This window comes from Ailuropoda melanoleuca, chromosome 2 (genome assembly GCF_002007445.2).
Source record: "Ailuropoda melanoleuca isolate Jingjing chromosome 2, ASM200744v2, whole genome shotgun sequence".
Taxonomy (NCBI): domain Eukaryota; kingdom Metazoa; phylum Chordata; class Mammalia; order Carnivora; family Ursidae; genus Ailuropoda; species Ailuropoda melanoleuca.
The window spans coordinates 110,520,613-110,541,712 of NC_048219.1; the positions used below are offsets into that span (position 1 = coordinate 110,520,613).

General features: G+C 41.6%; 1 pseudogene; it reads left to right on the forward strand.

Moving 5' to 3' along the window:
- The first annotated feature begins 5,792 nt into the window (after nt 1-5,792).
- LOC109490400 lies at nt 5,793-18,964 on the forward strand (annotated as a pseudogene).
- Nucleotides 18,965-21,100: the final 2,136 nt, after the last annotated feature.

The window sequence follows — 21,100 nt, forward strand, 5'->3', positions numbered from 1 at the left end:
CTTTCAAAAGCCATGAACTGGTCTGATTCAAACACTGGAGTTTTCATTGCTTCTTATATTGATTACAGTAACTACAATAACAAGCCAATATCCACAGGGTAAAACTAATCTCATGCTGGTGAACAATTGGTGAATTGCGTGGACCTATTTTTCTTTAGTGATGTGGACTATGTTTAATCATTAAATGTGTCCTCAAATTGCCTGATTCCAACTTGTTTTTCAGCTTGACCGGGCTCTAGTGAGTCAAAGTGGTAACTCCATGCACCAAACCTTTTGTAAATGAATTACTGAAAGACAGAACCTCCAACCTCAGAACAAATGCTACAGATAAGGTGGAGTCTTAGCACTTACACCCGGTCATCTTTAGCATCACTTTGCTTTGTACTTCTGAATGGGTATGATAGTTTTCTGTTGCCGTGTAACAAATTCCTACAAACTTAGGAGCTTAAAACAACACACATTTATAATTTCATAGTTTTAGTGGGTCAGAAATTTGGGCACCTCTTAAATGAGTTCCCTATTTAAGGTCTCACAGGGCTGCAATCAATGTGTTGTCAGCTGGATTGAGTTCTCATTTGAAGTCTTGAATTTGTCCATAACCAAACCTATTACCGTTGTTGACAGACTTTACTTTCCTCATGGCTGCAGGGTTGAGGGCCCTGGCTTCTTACTGGTTGGAGGTTGGGGCTGCCATCCATTCATAGAACCTACCTGCAATTCCTCACCATGTAGACTTTCCCTAATGGCTGCAAACTTCATGCTAGCAGAGTGAGTCTCTACAGCCGGTTTGCTGCCAAGGTCATTTTAAATAACAATGTACTCATGGGAGTGACGTCCTTTACTTTTGCCATAATCTATCAGTAAAAATCAAGTCACAGGTCCCACCCACAGTCAAGGAAAGGGAATTATAAAAGAGCATGATGATAAGGAGGTAGGAGTCATAGGGGGTAGGGCCCATTTTAGAATCTGTCCAATACAATAGGTAGAAAAGGCAAAATATTGGGAGGGGCATAAAAGAGGTTTCAGGGCACCAACACTCTTCAAGAAGATAAAGTTGAAGGCAGAGATGGAGACAATAATGTTACCAGCCCAGTAAGACTAACATTTGGTACATTTCTAAACTCATATTTTATAAATATTTGCTCCAGGGGAAGTGGGTTGGGGGATAGGTGAAATAGATAAAGGGGATTAAGAGTACACTTACTATGATGAGCACTGAGTGATGCCTAGAAATGTTGAATCATTATATTATACACCTGAAACTAATATAATACTATATTAATTATACTTCAATAAAAAATTAAAAATACAAAAAATATTTGTTCCATGTTTATATAGTGAAGAAATAAAGGGCTGTGAAGGGAGGGGAGACAAAAAAGAACGCTGAGGGCAGCAGTCAAATTTGGAAACTCACTCAGTAAAGTAAATCCTTGCATTTAAATGCCACCACGTCCTTTAGGAGGTAGTCTAGTCACCATCACCTGTTATTCAGTTATGTTATCCACAGCCTCACCATCCTAACCCAAAGTATCCTATAACATTGTTCCTTTTAACTACAGGCAATACTCATCCTAAGACAAATTTTGGTAAATTCGATTTTCTCTAACTCTTTCCATTCCTGAACATATAACAGAGTCTAACAGGTCAACTCCCAAGTAGAAGACTGTACCCTTAACTGAGTTATGCTTTTATACTTACTAGCAGAGTTTTTAAACTTGGCAATGCAAAGAATTAGAATGGGTAACAGCCTTAACTATTACTAAGTTTTGTCAAACACTAACTGGAATAACTTCTAACTATCTAGCTGTCTATTTCTAACTGTTTGATTTAGGTTTCTGGAAACATCACCTTGTTAGAATTCAGGTTTGGAGAATTTACTAACCTATAGAGAAATTAGGGTGGAGTGGTAACATTGTAAATGAAACTATGGAACTCCTTATAAATACTTTCATATTCTTTGAAATAAGACAATATAGATGGAACAAAAAGAGAATACCAATTATGATCTAGATATCCTAAATTAGCAATAAAACAAAGAAGGAAGGAAGGAGAGAAAAGGAAAGAATGAAAAAATAAATATACGATTAATTTTTACTTATGATCACTTCCTCTCAGGATTCTCTTTGGAAATTCCCACCTTGGCCAGCAGAACTCCTGAGGTGAGGGTCCTAAGTAGGGGAAGCCTCACAGTAGTTTACCACCATTTGTGCTGCCTGCATGACCTCTGGAGGCACTGAGCTGTGACCCAGGTTTAGCGTGTCATTTAACTATTTCAGCACTTTCTCTCAAGAAACCCATGGGGGGGCGGTGCCAAAAACAAAACAAAAAACCTCTTGGTTAAAGCTTTATCTTTTATTTTTGATTTGCGAATCCTTTTTTCCCTTATTTCTAGATACACCAAAAGAAGTACCTCAAACTCACCGAGACCAAAATATTCATTGTTTCCAAAAAGCTAAGATGGAAACCTTCATAACTACAGTAGAACTTGGAGTAAGGATATTTGTAGCAGAAGAATTTTGGTACACCCAACTCAGACCTACCTTCTACCGTTTCAGCAGGAGGCATTAGCTCAGGTCACCTATCTCTTCACAGCCGAAAGTGGGGTCCTACTCAAGTGTGACTATTTGTTCTCACATTATTCCCTTGCCAGGCTGCCATTTTTATTCCTCTCCATGTATCAAAATCTGGCTAAGGCTTCAGGGTTCATCTTTAGTCCCTGTGACTACTTTCTGCTCCAGTGGTCTCAACCTGGGCTGCATTGTAGAATCTCCTGGGAGATAAAAAAAAAAAAAAATCCGATGTCCAGATCCCAAGCATGCTTATTTAGTTGGTCTAAAATGGAGCGTGAACATTTTTAAAGAGGTCCTCAGGTGATTCTAATGTACAGCAAGATTTGAGGACTATTTTTACATTTAATTCCATTCAACTTGAATCACCACATTTCCTTTTGTAGTTTAATTACATTTTCCATATTTCTATGTGTAAATGTCTCAGCTTAGAGTTAAAAAGCCTCTTGTTCTTCCAACTGTGGATCCTCGTTTGCTCATCCCGTCAAGTAGAGCTTTTCATCTTTAAAATAGAAAACTGACTCTGCTTGTCTTGTGCTTATATATAAGGAGTGTCACTTTGGGGCACAGGGCTGAGAACATCCTTTACTGTTTAACAACCATTGTGTACAAAAAATATCAAAGCCTTACTTCCCGGCAGAATAGGAGTTAACTATGTCATGGGACTTGAGGGGTTCTTGGCAGAGCATTTGATTTAAATACCTTTACTCTTGATGTCACATTAACAGAACTTCTGTCATTAGAGATTCATTTATTTGGATTAAGATTTCACCTCTTCAGGAGCTTTTCATTACTCATAAATAATCCTAGAAGGATTCATTAAGACCTTTGTGTGAAATAGCTCTCCAGGTCACTGTTGCTTGCAATAAGGGGAAGCATATACAATTACCACTTGTGATAGACTTTGTCTCCTTCTCTATGCTGGGCTTTCCATAAAGGCAGAGCTGTGCCTGTATTAACTATTATGTCCCCAGCACCTAACTCAGTATCTGGACAAAGCAGATTATAGTAAATGCCTTTGAATGAATGAATGAATGAATGAATGATGAATAAGTGGATGAATGAACACACTTGAGAAGATGGATGGCCACAATTAGTTATGAATCCTGAAAGAAGCAATAGAGAAAGAAAAAAAAAAGAATTCTTGGAGGAAAAACATTACCATGTCATAGTTCTCCTGGAGTCTGAGGCTTTGCACAACCTTCTCTCAAATATGTTAAAAACAAGTCCCTAATAGTTCCATTTTGAGGCTATTGACTTTTTTTGCTGGGATTCCTCCCCCCATTTTTCTTCTTCAATAATATTAATAAAAAGAACAATTAGAGCTTTCATTCCTTGAGGTTTTACTAAGAACCAGACATTATACTAATTACTTCGGTATTTTTATTGAGCTTCTCAATAACTATGAAGCAGGTATTTTCATTACCAATTTACAGATGAGGAAACCTAAACTTACAGAGGATATGTAAGTTCTGACAATCAAATGGCAGATGTGGGATTTAAGCCACAATCTGTCTGATGGCATGTGGTTTCATTGGATCCTGACGCTCCTCCTTTCATCTGCTTTCCCCCACCTCAACATACACTCTTTCTTCTTCTATCTCTTTCACACAGTCACACGTACACCTAAGGCATGAGGATGCAGTTTACCCTGTTTGAACGTATGGTAGCCTGAAGAGGTTTGAGTTGGGAGGCTACAGGTAATATTACAACAACAGGGATCAACACAGCTTCTGTAATTGAACTTAAAATGCACACAGTTTCTCGGTAGCCAATATGCAGAGGAAAGTATGGTGAGGTCTTAATGTATTTTGTTCCACCAGGAAAAAAGTTTTTCTTCATATCAAAATGCAGATTTCCTACATTGAAAGGGGAACATATATGATATAAAAGGAAACATTCTCAGTCATTTCACATCAAATGCAGAAGAATTATATGACAGTCCTTACTTTTCTGATAAAAGTCAGAGGCATGATACCAGAGTGCAATTTAGTATTTAGTTGTGCAAGATACTGTATGACTCCCATCTTTATGCCACAGGGTTCTCGGAATCTTGTGATGAAATGCAACCTCCATTAGCCTGGGTCCTCCCTTTGGTGCAGTGAATGGAAAGATCCACTGCTAACCTCAGTCAGACATTTAGAGAGAACAAGAAACACATTTGTGTTGTGCTAAACTCCTGAGATTTTGGAGTTTTGTTGTTGTTGTTACTTTAGCACAACCTGGTTATTTTTTTTTCTCTAATTCAGAAATTTAAAATATCAATGAATATGGGTGGGAAGGTAGAGGACAGATTTTAAAGAGAGAAAGTCTAAGTGGATGCCACTGAATGATGTTGTAGTAACAAAAAGAAAATTTCAGTAACTTAAAAAAATGCAGACATTCTCAATTATTGCACCGTGTGTCTATTGTGGGTTGGCTAGAGATTCCACTCTCCATGGTGACAATCCTTATCCTCACTCTAGGACCCAAGCTGATGAAGTTACCACTGTCTGGAATATGCCAGTCTCTATGGCAGTGGGAAGAGTATATTCTGGAGGGTCTCAGAACAGCAATTAAATACTCTGCCTCAGTAATTCAGTTGTCATTTTTGCTTAAAACTTACTGGCCAAGGGTGCCTGGGTCGCTGAGTCGGGTAAGCATCTGCCTTCAGCTCAGGTCATGATCCCACAGTCCTGGGGCATTAGGCTCCCTGCTAGCAGGAAGTCTCTTTCTCCCCCTGCCCCTCCCCCCTGCTCATGCACTCTCCCTGGAATAAATAAAATTAAAAAAAAAATCATTGGCCAGAACAAGCCACATAACCCCACTCATCCACAAGGACGTAGGTAAACATAATCCTACCAGGTATCCAAAGGGGCATGGGGGAAAGCGGTCAATGGGTAGTACTATAACGACTGTGACAGGAGAGACTCAATATGATTTATAGTATCATCTTGGCTATTATATGGAGAATATATCATGGAAGCAAGAGAAGAAGGAAGAATTACGGTTTAGAGACTACTTCAGTTACCCATGAAAGACATGCTAATGGTGTGGAGGTTGTTAGCAGAAGCAGGAACCTCAGGTTGAGGTGATGCGGGTGGTGCCGAGGAGGGATCGCCCTGCAGTGCTTCCCTGAAACACCACGAATAGGTTGGTCTGAGGGCTCCCAGAGGACGGCCGGTGGCCTCCTACCCAGCCAGCACCACGAGCATAGCGTGGTGTCCTGCGTGCACATGAACAAGGATGGGGACCCAGGGCAGCCCGTAATTACCTGCTCAAGTTCTTGCTGGTGGACGACAGCGACGTGGGACAGGGCAAGATCCTGGAGCGCGTGCAGGAAGGTACAGCCTAGGCCGCGTAGGCCTACAGTAACCGGATAGACTACCAGAAAACTACCACACTGGAGGGGGGCCAGTGGGTCAAGCTGGAGTTCTGGAACATGTCTGGCCAGGGCAGGTTGCGCACGGTGTTCAGGTCCTACTCCAGGGGCGCGCAGAGGTGCCTCCTGGTGTGCGGCATCACTAACAGCTAGTCCTTCTACAGCGCAGATGAGGGTATCAAGATCAATGAGCATGCGCCCCAGAGTCTCCAGGCTCCTGGCCGGGAACTTAACACACCTGTCCTTCAACAGCAAGTCGCGATAGAGCAGGTGTGCCTGCGTGGAAGAGAACTGCCCAACCTTGTTCACGGTCAGCCAGCTGTACCTCAGCGCCATCAAGTCCTTCACTGAACCGCCCCGCATCGTGCTCGGGCAGCACGGCATGGGAAAGACCTGTTGACCCAACCGAGGGCTCAGGCCATTGTCTCCTATAGCCCCGTACCCCTCAAAGACAAACTCCCACTGCCAGTCACCTCAAGTACTTATCAATTGGCAACTGCATCCAGCACACACCTGTGCCGTTACTCACCGGTAGGTGGGTAGGCAATGGCGGCCACAAGGGCTACAGCCTCAAGAGGTCCGAGTCCATCCGTCTCAGAACTGCCTGTGGAACAAATGCAGTAGCTAGTGGGGCAGGCCAGATGCGCTCTGGCAGGGGCTAGTCCTTGGCGAATGCTCCCGGCCCGGCTGGGAAGCTCCCGGACCCACCGAGGGGGTTTGGCTGTCTCAGCCAGAACAAGCCACGCCCAAGGCTGCTGTGGGAAAATTAGGCAGAACACGTCCAGGGCCCGGTTGTGCAGCTGAGAAGCCGCCAGGAGGCGGTCCCTAGAAACCCGGAAGGCCTGGCTGGCCTTTGTTTTACCCCTTTTGTACGTATTGAAATCACCAGCAGGGAAACCTCAATGCAGCCAAGTGGTAAGCCCATGTCAGCTGTGGAGATGAAGTTGAAACATTTGGAGAGGAACGGGATTTGAGGCAAAAACGTGAAGGAATCTGCTGTCAAAACTTGAATCTTGGGGTGCCTGGGCGGCTCAGTCCTTAAGCGTCTGCCTTCAGCTCAAGGCGTAATCCCAGGGTCCTGGGATCCAGCCCGCATCTGACTCCCTGCTCCGCTGGGAGCCTGCTTCTTCCTCTCCCACTCCCCCTGCTTGTTTTCCCTCTCTCGCTGGCTGTCTCTCTCTCTGTCAAGTGAATAAATAAAAAATCTTTAAAAAACGAAACAAAGACAACAAAAAAATTTGAATCTTTCTTTGAATCCACATACATTTCACATAAGGTATGGGGGCTGCGCAGGGGCCCCTGGGGACTCACGGAATAAGTGAACCCTTTGGAAGCTTAGGACAGTAAGCCCTACCCCTGGCTACATGTATCAGCCTTTATGAGCACCATGGGTTTCGGTTTTTTCATTTTGCTTTTTTTTTTAAATTGGTGTCTCATTTTAAGGTACAACAAACACAACTTTGGTGATGGACTGAGAAAAAGATGTTTCAAGGGTGATTGATGATTTTTGGCATGAGCGCCTGGGTCAATTAAGCTGTTTATTGGTAGAATATTAATAGCAAGGGCTGGATTAGAGATAATATTGAGAATCAAGTTGCTTGCTTTTTTGAATATGTTAATTTTCAATGCCTAGGTTTATCAGACTAAGCCCAGGGGAAGGTTAAGGAGTCAGCTTAGAGGGGATGATGTGTATACCTGAGAATCACCATGAGACCATCTAAGAAGTGAGTTTTGTAGAGAAGATAGGAGAACAAATTTACTGATATCTTGGACAATGTGGGTAGAGGTGTGTTTTATTATTATTTTGAATATTGGAGGCTAACAATACATTTGTATGGTAATGGGAAATGGGTGATTTAGGGAAGATGTGAAACACCTGCAAGAGTAAATTCCTTGAAAGGGAGAGAGGAATTAGGAAAGAATAAATTCAAACTTACTTTGAATTAAACTCAGTTCTGACATTAAATTGTCAGTGATAAACTCTGAGAAAAAAACCCAAGATGTGCATTAAAAAATTCTGAGAGATGACTTCGAACAACCCTAAACTTTCTACAACTTGGGGAATAGCATCGACATGATATAATTTAGATTGTGAAGTTCAGCTGAATTAGTGACCCTAAAATCACACTAATAGAGTGCCAACGCCAACTTCATTGCTAATGTCCTTGTAAGATTCTCCTGCCTGGTTCAAATTAAAAACTCTCCCAAGATTTCCTTCAGTTACAAAACAAAGAAATACACTCTAATCAACATGCATAATTATGCATATCATAGTGTGAAGATGATCAACAAGTCTCTTGGAAATTTATGGTAACCATGATTTAGTTGTGCTCTCCTAGGGTTTCAACACAGCCTCTCTGGTTCCTGGGCTATTTCTTTCTCCCACAATTAGCCACGATTCTATATAAAGGGGAATGTATTCACCCTCATTCTCTCCCTACCCTACTGCTCTATGATATCAACTTTTACTACCTCTGAAAATGTTATTATTCCAATTATTCCAATATCATGTAATAGCCTGGAAACACTCCATAACAAAATACTGAAGACTGGGTAGCTCAAACAACAGAAATGTATTTTCTCACAGATCTGGGGACTAGAAGTCCAAGATCCAGGCAAAGCTGGTTTCTCCTGAGGTCTCTCTCCTTGGCTTGCAGACAGCTGCCTTCTCTCTGTGTCCTCACATGGCCTTTCCTCTGTGCAAGTGCAGTCCTGGTGTCTCTCAAGGACACCAGTCCTATTTTTTTTGCAACCGCCCCCCCTTATGAAGTTATTTAACCTTAATTGCCTCTTTAAAGGCCCTATCTCCAAATGCAGTCATATTAGGGGTAAAGCCTTCCAAATGTGAATACAATTCATTCCATTGCAACAATCTTTCTAATAAATTCAATGGCAATTCTGGCTTTACTTGAATAATGTGGTTTATTTCATACTTTTTATAACTCTGTCCTTACAAAAATTATTTTTAGTCCCCCTCAGTTTCCATGACACTACCCTTTCTTTATTGTGCTTTTTCATTGGCTATTCCTACTCTGTCTCCATTCAAATTTCTCACCCCACACCTTCCCCTAATTGTTGTTAATCTCTAGGCTCAATCCTCAGCCCCCTCTTAAAATGATTTCACTAAGGGGTATTACTCATGCCATAGTGCAAACACGATCTGCTTGGTACTGATACACACTTTTATAACTTTAGCCCAGACCATTTCTCAAACCTCAGAGTCACATGTATTCACTTTCTACTGAGCATCTTGGAATCTACTGAACATCTCTAAGACACACACAAGAGTTCAAAAAATAGTTGGTTCTCAATATGTATTTGTTGAGTTCTTTCAATTCACTCATTCATTCATTTGAAAATAGTCACTGATTACCTACATACCTGCTACCTAAATAGCAGGCACTGTTTTAGGTACTTGGAATATATCTGTGAACAGAAGAGATCAAGATCCTTACCATCAAGGAGCTCCCATCATAGCAGGTAAGCAATGGTCAATGAACATGTTAACCAAGTTGATTATACATACAGAAGCTGTTAAGTGCTAAGATTAAAGAAAAAGTAGAGCAAGATAAGGTGGATCAGGAATGGGATAAGGGGGAGGGTTGAAGGATTAAATAAGATGCTCAAGGGAACCTCATTGAGAAAGGGAGATTTGAACAAAGGTTTGAAGGAAGTGAATGAGTACATAGTTATACCACAGGCATCTCAAGTTCAAAATCTCCATTTCCAATACATCTCTTTCCTAATATTCTCGATATGACTATCATTCATTCTTTTACTAAAGTGACCATACAAATCTATCTGCCAAAATGGGACACACCGGAGTATAAAAGGATAGTACTACAGGCCTTAACTAGCACAGCCCTGGACAGACTTGGATGTCTGGGTATGTGGATAACTAGTTGTCACCCCAGGCAGAAACCTGACAGTAATCCTTGCTTTCTCCCACTCCCTCATTTCTCCCTTCCCTCACATCTTCTCCCAATAGATCACCAAGCCCTTTTGATATTACCTCTAGAATATCTCTTTTTTTCTTTTTAAGATTTTATTTATTTATTTGGTGGAGAGAGACAGCAAGAGAGGGAACACAAGCAGGGGGAGTAGGAGAGGGAGAGGCAGGCTTCCTGCTGAGCAGGGAGCCAGATGCAGGGCTCCATCCCAGGACCCTGGGGTCATGACCTGAGCCTGAGGCAGATGCTTAAGGACTGAGCCACCAGGTGCCCCCAAAATATCTCCTCTTCTGTACTTCTATTGCTGTCTCCATTCAGGATCTCAGGATCTGTGACTAGGATAGATAGATGAGCTTAAAAATGATCCTTTGTTCTCTCCATCAATTTCCCCTCAAATACTTTCCCTATACCTCAGATAGAATCTTCTTAAATACTCAAATCTAACACTGTCATTTAAAATATTTTTTTTGAGAGAAAGACGGGAGTGACAAGTGTGGATAGAGAACACATACAGAGGGCCGACAAGAACAGGCCCAGGCTGGTCCCAAACACTCTTCTTGGTGGTGATCACCTACTCACCATGTGCAGGCCAACCCGGGCTGTGAGTTCTTGCCACAAACCTGCTTTGCCAAATGTATTCCCCAAAAGGTAAGAACACAGAAGAATCAGCCAAGCTTATCTTTGAAATCCACAATTTCTGCAATTTCAAGTCTAAAACTCAATGCCTTACAAAGATTAAATGCCCATTATTTGTCCTTAAGATGTGGGAAATTAAAAATATATCAGATCTCTCTGTATTTCCTATTTCAGCCCAAATGAATCCAATTAGGTTTCACTGCAAACTATAAAATACTCTAGGCCTATTTCCTCTTTAAATTGATTATAAATGTTGATGCTTTTAAGTATAAGTGCAAATTAATCTAGGGAATTCCATGAAATTTTATTTCTTAATTAAGCAATTTAAACTAAATTACTTAACTGAAATGACTACTCTGGCTCCTAAAATTGTTCAAGGTCAGACAAATGTAATCAAATGTAACATTGTGATTTTTCACTAGGCGTAAAACCTTTTGTCAAACTCATTGCACTGCTTTGGACTTGAGAGAGAGGAGAGTTTCCACGCTTGAAGAGGGTGATCTCTATTAAGACCGGGAGGCAAAACTGGGTGATGACACTTGGGCCAATTGCAGAAGTTTCTGGAAAATGAAACATGATTTCTATTAAACTGAGAAAGGAACCAAGGACTTAGACTGCCCAGAAATTAAACTTTCTACTGATACAGATCTGGCAATGCTCCAGTGAGCACAATCCATTTGGCCAGCCAGATGGACTAGTCCTGGCAGCTTTTCTGTCTCATGCACAAAGCACTTCAGCCTGGGGAAGAGAAAAATCCCCAAACAAAAATATAAATAGAGAAGACTCCAGCATTGTGGCTAAACAATGGAGAAGACTTGTGGTCTTACAAATGAGGTTTCTACAACATTGTGCATTTCAGACATTCCAACTGTTACCTTTTCTTCTTGATTTTTAATAGCTTATTTATCATGGGTGAAGGATGAGATTACTTATACTTATCTGCGGCCCCATGCTTTTGGCTGAAAACCTTCATAATGCTCAGTTACTCTCTCCTGGAGGAAAGAAGCCAATATCTAGCCTCTTTCTGAGAAAAGATACTAAATAATACCAACAAAGAATGTTGATAAAATCCTAACTGAAAAGATCATTTGAAAATGCAAACTTTTATATTGTTGACTATCAAAGGGACTCAGGCTAAAAGGATGGACTCACCGAAGAGATTATTTTTTCTCATTTGGGAAGGCTTACCCTCTTCTCACTTTCTAACACCATGAGTCAAATTCAAGTCCCCCATTAGCCTGAATGACAATTTTCTTCTGTCAGTCAAACTGTGCATCTGAGTTGAAGTCCATTGATCATCCATCAGCTGAACTGCCATGGCTACTCAATAATCATGGCCCATTTCTGATTCCTTAAGTCAGATGCCTAGTTGAGGGCATGACGTCCACTGCATACTCTAAGCATGTTTTCTTTTTCCTCACCCAGAGTTTGCTGAGGGATATTCCACAGAGATAGAAATCCATTCTAAGCACCCATCCCTATGTATGCCTTTCATAATTATGGACCTCTAAAATTATTCTAAATATATATTTTAACTCACTTATCAATAGATTATTGGAGGGGGATAGGTTGGAAGGTGTGACATAATTTTTTTAAAAGTTGATGTCTTTTACTTACTGATCTCTTTTATCTAATACATTTTTTTGTCTTTAAATACATGGAGTCACCCAAAAATTAAAATATAGTGCTTCCTTCCATATCTCTTTCCCTCTCTTCCTTCTAGCAAAGACTTACTTATTTCCCATTCTGTGCCACGTACCACACTGGGGATTTGTGTGAATTATCAATACAATAAAGCGTTTGGGGTGAATTTCAGGTTTTGCATGTAAACTACCTATATTTCCATTAGCTAATCTTTAAGTTTCTTCCATTATTTGCATCTTGACGAGATGTAAAGTTCCAGATCAAATACCACAAACAAATCTCCCATGTGGAATATTTTCCAATGTTTGATTGTGGTTCTTATGGTGTTGGGCCATATATTATCTAGCTTGTTTGGAGAACTAGATTCCTTAACCCAGTCTCCTCTTCATTCAGAAATATTGGGAATTTCCTTTGTTTGTTTCAAGTAAGGAGTAATATGATTTTCTGTCTTTTAATGCCAGCTGCCTTTTCAGAATCAATCCTTTCACTCTTCCCAGCACTTCTGCCCCCGGTCCTTTGCCACCATGGGCTCAAGCTCCTGGTAAAATCCTCAGAGTCCTGGCATGCTACAGGCTTTTTGAAGGGTCATTTCCTTAAATATGCTTTCCACCATACTATGAGTTTATGTTTCTTATATTGCTTTCTTTTACTGTCTCTGTGAACTAAATCCAGAGTACTAGGACTGGAATTTTTCAGGCAAATATCGATTAGCAGATATTTTCAGAGACACAAGGAAGCTTGCTACCATCAAGCCCTCAGCATGTTTGCCAAGTGGGCATAGTTTGACCTTATCCTATTATCTAGTACTTTCCTTTCTCAAAGGTCTTGTGCTGTCATTCATCCTTTTGCTGGTCAAAGCAAGAAACACTTTTTTATTTTTTAATTTAATTTAATTTAATTTTTTAATTCTTCTTAAGATTTATTTATTTGAGAGAGAGAGAGCACATGCACTAGTGTGTCCGTGGGAGGGTCAGAGAGCGAGTGCAAGAGAGTCTTAAGCAGACTCTGTGCTGAGTGCCGAGCCTTACATGGGGCTGATCTCACAACCCTGAGATCATGACCTGAGCCGAAACCAAGAGATGGACACTTAACCCACTGTGTTACCCCAACAAGACCCAATTTTAAAACTCAGTTTAACTGAGATATAATTTACATGTAATTCAATGCATCTATTTTAAGTCTACAGAATAATGCCTTTTGGCAAATATATACACTGTGTGACCACCACCACCACAATCAAGATACAGAACATTTTCATCATCCCAAAAAGCTCCCTATGTCTCTAGGTCAATTCCCCACGCATTCTACCTCCTGACCCCAGGCCACCACTGATCTGCCCTCTGTCACAACAGGTGAGTTTGGTTATAAAACTGTAGTTCTAGAATATCATACCAGTTGAATCACTCACTATGTGTTCTTTATGTCTGACTTCTTTCACTCATGACGCCCTTCAGGATTCATCCATGTTCCTAAGTGTATTGGTAGTTCATTTCACTTTAGTACTGCTACATTCCATTTTATGGATATACCACAACTCTTTGTACATTCACTTTTTAATGGACATGTGGGTTGTTTCCATTTTTTGGTTTTTCTTTGTTTTTCTGTTTGAGTAAATCTGCTATGAACTTACCTGTACAGACTTGGTATAATATATCAGGTGCTTTTACAAGAAGAAATATAAAATGAATATTCTAGGGCCATGAGTTCAGACACCAAAGGAGAAACAGGTAATATAAATGCACGAAGCTGACTGTTAGGTAAAAGGGGGTGGTGAGGGACGTAGCAACTGACCACAGATCCAGTTTTTAACTCTTACCTTATGAAATAACGTTAAGAAAGCGGACGTGATAATGTACAGCAGCATCAAAAGCAGAGTACTCTAGGTCAACTCATTCCTTGGATCAGCTAACAAACAGCTCTTTTCAGACTTTTTTCTCTCCCGCAGGCTAAAGTATCATTAAGAATGCATCATTAAGAAAACAAATTTAGTTTTAGACAGCCTTGGGTTTGAATTCATGATCCACACCTACTAACTGTGTGACTTTAAGAGATATCTCCATGTTTCTGAACCTTTGTTTTTTATTAGCAAAGTGTGGATAATAATGTTATCCACTTCATCACATGAAGGCAAAGCATAAACAAAATTAAAGTATTATCTGGTATTGGTTTACACATTCTTTCCTCTCACTTTGGCATCAGCTACAATATTATTGTGTGTCTTCTATATGCCAAGCCCTATGTGAGATACTCTCATTATCTCATTTTATTAAATCTCTACTTCATTAGCTAGACAAGAAACTAAGGCTGAGATAGTTTGAAAGCCATGTGATGAAAGCAAAAATGAGGTCACTAGCTCTGCCTGGGACTTGCCAGGCTTCCTCAAAGCCTAAGCCAACAGCATAATGATTTTCATTGACTTCAGATGTATCTGTACATTTGTAAAAGGCTGGGACACATTTGAAGGGAACTCCACTTCTTTGCAACCATTTCAGCTTCTTCCACTCATCCATAACCTATAAGTCTAATATGCTTATAAAAAGCTGGAGGCCAAACTTTTCTGAGAACTTGTCTTTGGCCAACGCTAACCGTAATGTCAAAAATACGCCTCCTCCGCTAGACTGTGAGCTCTATCCCCAGGGCCTGGCAGGATGCCTGGCACGTAGTAGGAAGAGATCATTTTATGGAGCACAACTTGAACATAGTTTTCCACACATCGAATTCAGGAACCAGTATCTTTAGATAAAGAATGAGCACTCCCTTTTGAATCCCATGGTGTATATTGCTGTAATCTTTACAACATCTTTAGTAGCTTAAACTACCACTTGAGTGGTCCCAGTTGGCCTCACGACCAAAAATGTATCTCTCTTGGTATAATACTGAGTCGCCTACGTTTGTTTGTTTATTTTAAAGATTTATTTATTTATTTGTTTGACAGAGAGAGCGCACAAGCAGGGGGTGTGGGAGAGGGAGAAGCAGGCTCCCCACTAAGCAGGAAACCCCCCCTCCGCCCACCCCCACCACATCAGGCTTGATCCCAGGACCCTGGGATCATGACCTGAGCCAAAGGCAGACGCTCAACTGACTGAGCCACCCAGGTGCCCCTTGAGTCACTTGTGTTTAAAATGATGCCACTTGCCCTCAGTGAATCCCTGTTGTTTCTTTGTCTATAAGATGAGTCTATGGACCAGGTGCTTTATAAGATCCTTTACAGCTTTCAATTCTCTATAATTCAAATAGTACTCACTGGTTTCTCTCCCAGCTCCAATAACTTTGAGGTAACCTGGAATTTTTCTGAGGTCTGGTTCCTATAGAGCAGTGGCTCTCAGGACCAGCAGTGTCAGTAATGACAAGTTCACTAAGCTTGAGAACCACCCCTGCTGAAAGGGAGAATGCCATCCCTCTCTCTCTAGCCTGAGTCTTTCCTTAAACATCAACACTGGCTCCAACTCCATAGCAGCTGCCAGCTGACACCTCCTGCATTCTGCAGAGAGGAGAGTGCCTGGAGAGTTCTCTAAATTCCACCCCCCTGCCCTATGACCCAACATGACATCTTTCTTGGCCTCATTAATGAATTATGAGGATTCTTGAAACAATGGCACCTTTCTAAAATTGAGCATCACTCTATAAGCAAAGGCTTTTGAATGGTTTCTGCCTGGTGGAAGGGAGAAGGTGTTTGGGGTGTGTATGTGGCTGGGAAGGATCGGATCAAGAAAAGCTTCTGCCCGAGCATCTTATTAAGGAAGGAGCTTTGTTTTCAAATTTTGATATAGTTTCTAAATTAGTATATGTGAAAGATGGTCATTTCACTTGTGTCCCATATTTGGAGCATACTTACTGTGGTATATTGTGAATTATTTTTAAAATAATTGCTGTCAAAATAAAATAAAATGAAATAAAATAAAATAAAATAATAAAAAGTTGCTGTCCTTATCTCATAAACAACATAATTATCTTGCATTGGATTTTCATAAAAGTATATAATTTGTTAATATATTAAATTCTTGGGCCCTATTTTTGCATGATAGTGTACTATAGCCTCAGTATATCAACTTGCCTTGGCCTCTCTTTCTGTGAGAAACGTGGGAAGGTACTCAGGAGTAGAAATGAGCAGATAGGAGAATACAACATTAGGCCCCAAATGGATGCAATGGGACTTATGCTAATAACTTCCCCTTAAAACTGAATTCCCTCAGGCATTTAAGGTACTTATGAATTTCATGTCTTAATGTCTTATTTTCATTCATATCAAAAGTCAACAAGCATGTATCAAGTGCTTACTCTGTGCCAGACACCATACTAATACTCAGGAAACAAAGATGAGAAGATCGCCGGCATCTCAAAGTGCTCCCAGCCTCCCCAGGGGAGAGACTTAATAAGTACAGTAAAAGAAGTATGTACATGATATAGAAATTCATGTTAACTGGGGAGGAGAAAGTGTTCTGGGAAAGACACCCTGGATGATTAAGAATGTGCCGTACTGCTTTACAGCATAGAACAACTGGGGCACAGGCTGGAGCATCTGAACAAAGAGGGGGATTGCATAGAGCCAGAACAGCCGGCTGGGTTCAGCTGCACGCTAAAGGCCCTGAAATCCGAGTGGGAGCTAATCGTCCTTGTCTCACCTCCCCCCCTCGCGGAATACTTAAATCTCTGAACCTGTCACTCCCCCCAACGTGCGGTCTGTATTTGCTGAGAGTTTTATGGCTAAGAGAAGCCAGGGTACTGAAAACAGGGACTGTTGCGTTCCTCCCTCTGGGTCTGCCCAGGGCACCCAGAAGCTGGCAAGCTGGCCACTCAACAGCTGAGCCCGCGCAGCTGCAGGGAGCCACGAAGCTCTGCATTCTCCCTGCTAAGTGTAGACGGATTTAAAAAGGAAAAAGAAGAAAAAAAAAGATAAAGAAAAGAAAGTCCTACGTTAGTGCAAACAGATCCATGTAACAGCAGAGAGTTATCAAGGTTAATGAGAAAAATTATCTCATCAGAACCACCCCCGGATGGAGGCCCAGTGCGCCCCAGCTACAGCCTCTCTAATCTGCTAGCGCTGGGCCTCCAGTACAATGTGATCCATCAAAGTCACTTCCTCCACTTTCCCACTTCACAGGGGGGCGAGGCTCTCCTCCCACCACTGGGGAGGAAATCAGTGGGAGGGAGGGTCCCCATAAGTGGGCACTGGTCATAAGGGGGATGCTAAGTGCGCCACAAGTGGAGAAGGGAAAAGGGACTGTGCCCCAAACCTCCTTCAGGGAGCCAAGAACCAGGGATAGCCAAGCAGGTGCCAGGGAAGGGAGGGAAACATGCGCCCTCCACACACACACACACACACACACACATATACACCATACAGTGCATGTACGTACACACCATGTACCATACGTATAACATGAACATACAGCATACAGTCACACCCACGCACACACACCATGCATGAACACAACACACACGTTCACTCACAGGCATGCTGTGTCCTGCTGTCATTTGTTTTCAATCTTTTGTCCTTTATCAGAAATAACAACTGTTTAGCCAGACCCATTTTCACAAACGCTTGTCCTTATGGTTCCTTTTGGCAGGAGCGTGGAATCTCCACCAGCTGCCAATCCTGTGGGTTGAGAATTTATTGTTTCTTTTTGTTGCAGTTATTATGGTGGTGTTGGTTTAGTTTTGCTTTGTTCCGGAGAAGGCAGGAGTTCCCAGAGAAGCTGCCAGGAAGCCACAACTTTTGCAGATGGGCCGTCCAATGCGTAATGCAGTTTGCCTGACCGCCCGCCCACTCAGTTCCGGGACTGCACTCACTTCCCCCTTCTAGTGCCCACCTCCCGTCCTTCCTTAGGTGAACGGCAAGCCCACTACCAGCAGGGGACGCTACTCTTCTATCAGCCCCTCTTCTGCTGGCCACGCCTCCCTATTCTTTATGCTCTTTTCTTAAGCCCCAGCTTGGAAAGCTTTCAGCCTTCAGTGATCTTCCCTCTCCTTGGGCATTCTGACTAAAGTTACAGGAACTTTAGTACTCCTCTGTAAAACACGGTTTAGCCCATAATTTATGTCGACTTGTATTCTCACTAGATTTCAAGGATGTCAGTCTCGACTGCTCCAGCCAGCTTGGAAGCGACTGCAGGGCATGATCAGTGTTTTAACGCCTTCTGGCGTGCTCCCTCAGCATCTGGCAAAATGCGGGTGGCTGGGTTGTGATTCTCATCTTAAACCATGACCAATAGATTTTATATTCATTGTATTCCTTTCTTTGACAGAAGCTTCGTTTGAGAAACTACCTATTTTTCTAGATGTTCTCTATTCATGCATTACTAAGAACTTTTGAAGATGATCCAGGCTTACAAATTGTTCTGCAAGAATAGAACCTTCTTTGACATAATTGTCAATATTCTTCAGTGGTGAAGCCCTTGGGAGTAGGGGGACAGAGGGGAAGTCTCCAAGACAGTGACCCCTAGTATCTGGAGCTGATCCTGTTCGATGACAAACATGTCCTCCTCACATTAGAGGTCAGAAACAGTTTCCAGGGGCCTCACTGAAGTTAACTCCAAAAAATTCTTATACAAATTGGTTGTCCAATATGATCAAAATATAGTGTAATTTGTCCATTCATCAGATATTCATTGATTGCCTAATAGCTCTGTTCTGGACTCTGGGTGAGGCACAGGAGCTATAACATTGAGCAAGACAATTATGGGACTTATACTCTAGAATTACAAATGGTGATCAACACCACGAAAGAACTGGAGAGTTGTGAGGACAAAGGAGGAGCTGGAGTGGGGACAGGGACCCGTGAGCTAGAGGGAGCGGGAGATGCATAGTGAAAACTAATTTAGATAAAGTAGCCAGAGAGGGTGAGGACATAGAATGTAAGACCTAAAGGGGGACAAGAAGACAGGCATTAGAGAGCCGGGCAAGAGATAGTTTGTAAAATTTAACAGTTGGTTTTGTTCAGCTCTAAGCCACTCATTATGTTGAACAGCTGCCTAAACAAGGAGGGTCCTAGGTCACAATTATAATAGCTAGCTAGCATTCATTGTTCATCTGCAAAATGCCATCTTACAACATTGCTCCAGGTAAGTTTATTGCAAAGGAGGAAACCAAGAGTCAGAGAGGTAAAGAGAAGGGGCGGAGATCCAACTTAGGTCTAATGGACTTCAGAGTGTGCGCTTCTTCCCTCTTAGCTACTTGTACGCAAGAGAATGAGTATGGCTCAAAGCCACCTAATTCCAGGATCTGAAAACCTGTTCAAAGAGTATGTCCTACTGATGGTGTCTGTAAATCAAATTTCAAGTAAATCACAACTGTTTTAGTTGTAAAAATCAAAGATATGCCATAAAGTACATTTAGGAGTAAGGAAGAGTCAAACAATTAAACAAATTATCCAAAAAGATCAAGAATGGTCATCTTGAAACATCCTGCTATATATTATTTATTAATATTCGCTGGTCCCCACCTGTATAGACAATAGACAACTATCACTGACTCTAATTTTCCTTTCTTCATTCCACAGACATTTTGGAGCACCTGTTATATGCCAGACACCATGGTCATAGCTCAGAATACAGATAAATACCATGCTGTTGTTCTAGAATTTATATACAATACTTTGGGGAACAAAGAGAAGAGATAATTATAATACAGAAAGGGAACTGCTGTGATAGAGGTCACAAAGGGGCATCAAACACAGAATGGGAGGTGGTAATGTTAGGAAGACGTCAGCAAGTGTTCCTTGAAGGAGGTGATTCCTGAGCTGAGTCCCTGAAACATTAGTAGGAGTTAATCAAGTGAAGGCTATCGTCCAAAAAAAGTAGCAGGGAACGTTATGGGGACTTCTAAGTAACTATTATTGGAGGGTATGAGGGTAAACACAATAGGTGAGGTTGAAATCTACCCAAAGACCAGATTATGAAGAGCTTCTATGTTGTGGTGAAAAGTTTGGGGTCTATGGGAAGCCACAGTGTGTGAAATATAAGCAGAAGAATGAAACTATTTTAGCGTAATCTCTCAGCTATGTGGAGTATGAATTAGAAGGAAGTGAGACTAGAGGCCGGGTGGGGTGGGGTGGCTGCTGTGTGCAAGGCACTGTCCTAGCCACTGATGTTCTGTGATCAAGGAGCAAACAGGCTAGCAAGAGAGAGTTTCACTGGCAGATCTTATTTGATATTCATGACCAGGAACCTCAAATGGGCTCTTTGTGTTGTCTAGCAATCATGCTTTATGTCCACTCATCCCTCTTCTCCCCTGGATACTATTTTATTACTTCTCTTCCCTTATACTGCCCCTCCACTCCCTCCTACTTGGATGTTGACTTTGCTTTCAACTTCACTGAGAAAATGGAAGCATCCAAACAGAACCTCCAGAGTCTCTCAATGCTGCATTTACCTACCCTCAGTGTCTGCAAATCCTGACAGCCCTGCCTGGCCCCAGAGATGAACTTGCTGTGCTCCCCCCGAAAACTAGTCCCTTCCATTCCTAGATCCATTCTCTCTCACTTACTCAAAGCAGTTTTCAACCTTTCTCTCCCAAGACATTTTTCTTCACCCATGGATCATTCCCATCATCATACAAATATGCTAACGTCTCCTCTTGACCCACTTTCCACACCAACTACTGCCATGTTTTTCTGCTCCTAGCTGTAGCAAATTTCAGAAGAGTTATCAGTATTCACTGCCCCAATTCCTCTCTTCTCAGTTTCTTTCTGTAAACCTACTTCAACTGAGCTTTAAGTCCCACCACTCCACAGAAATGAGTTTGCTAAATTTGATGGTCAGTTCTCAGTGCTCATCTTAAGTGACCTACTGGTAATGATATAGTTACATAAATCCTCTTCTTATATATCCTTTCTTGACCTTGCTTCCAGGGTACACATCTTTTGGTTTTCTCTCTAACTCACTGATTATTGCTTTTTGTTCTGTTTCTCTTGATTCCACCTCTTCTCACTAACCCTTTAGGTT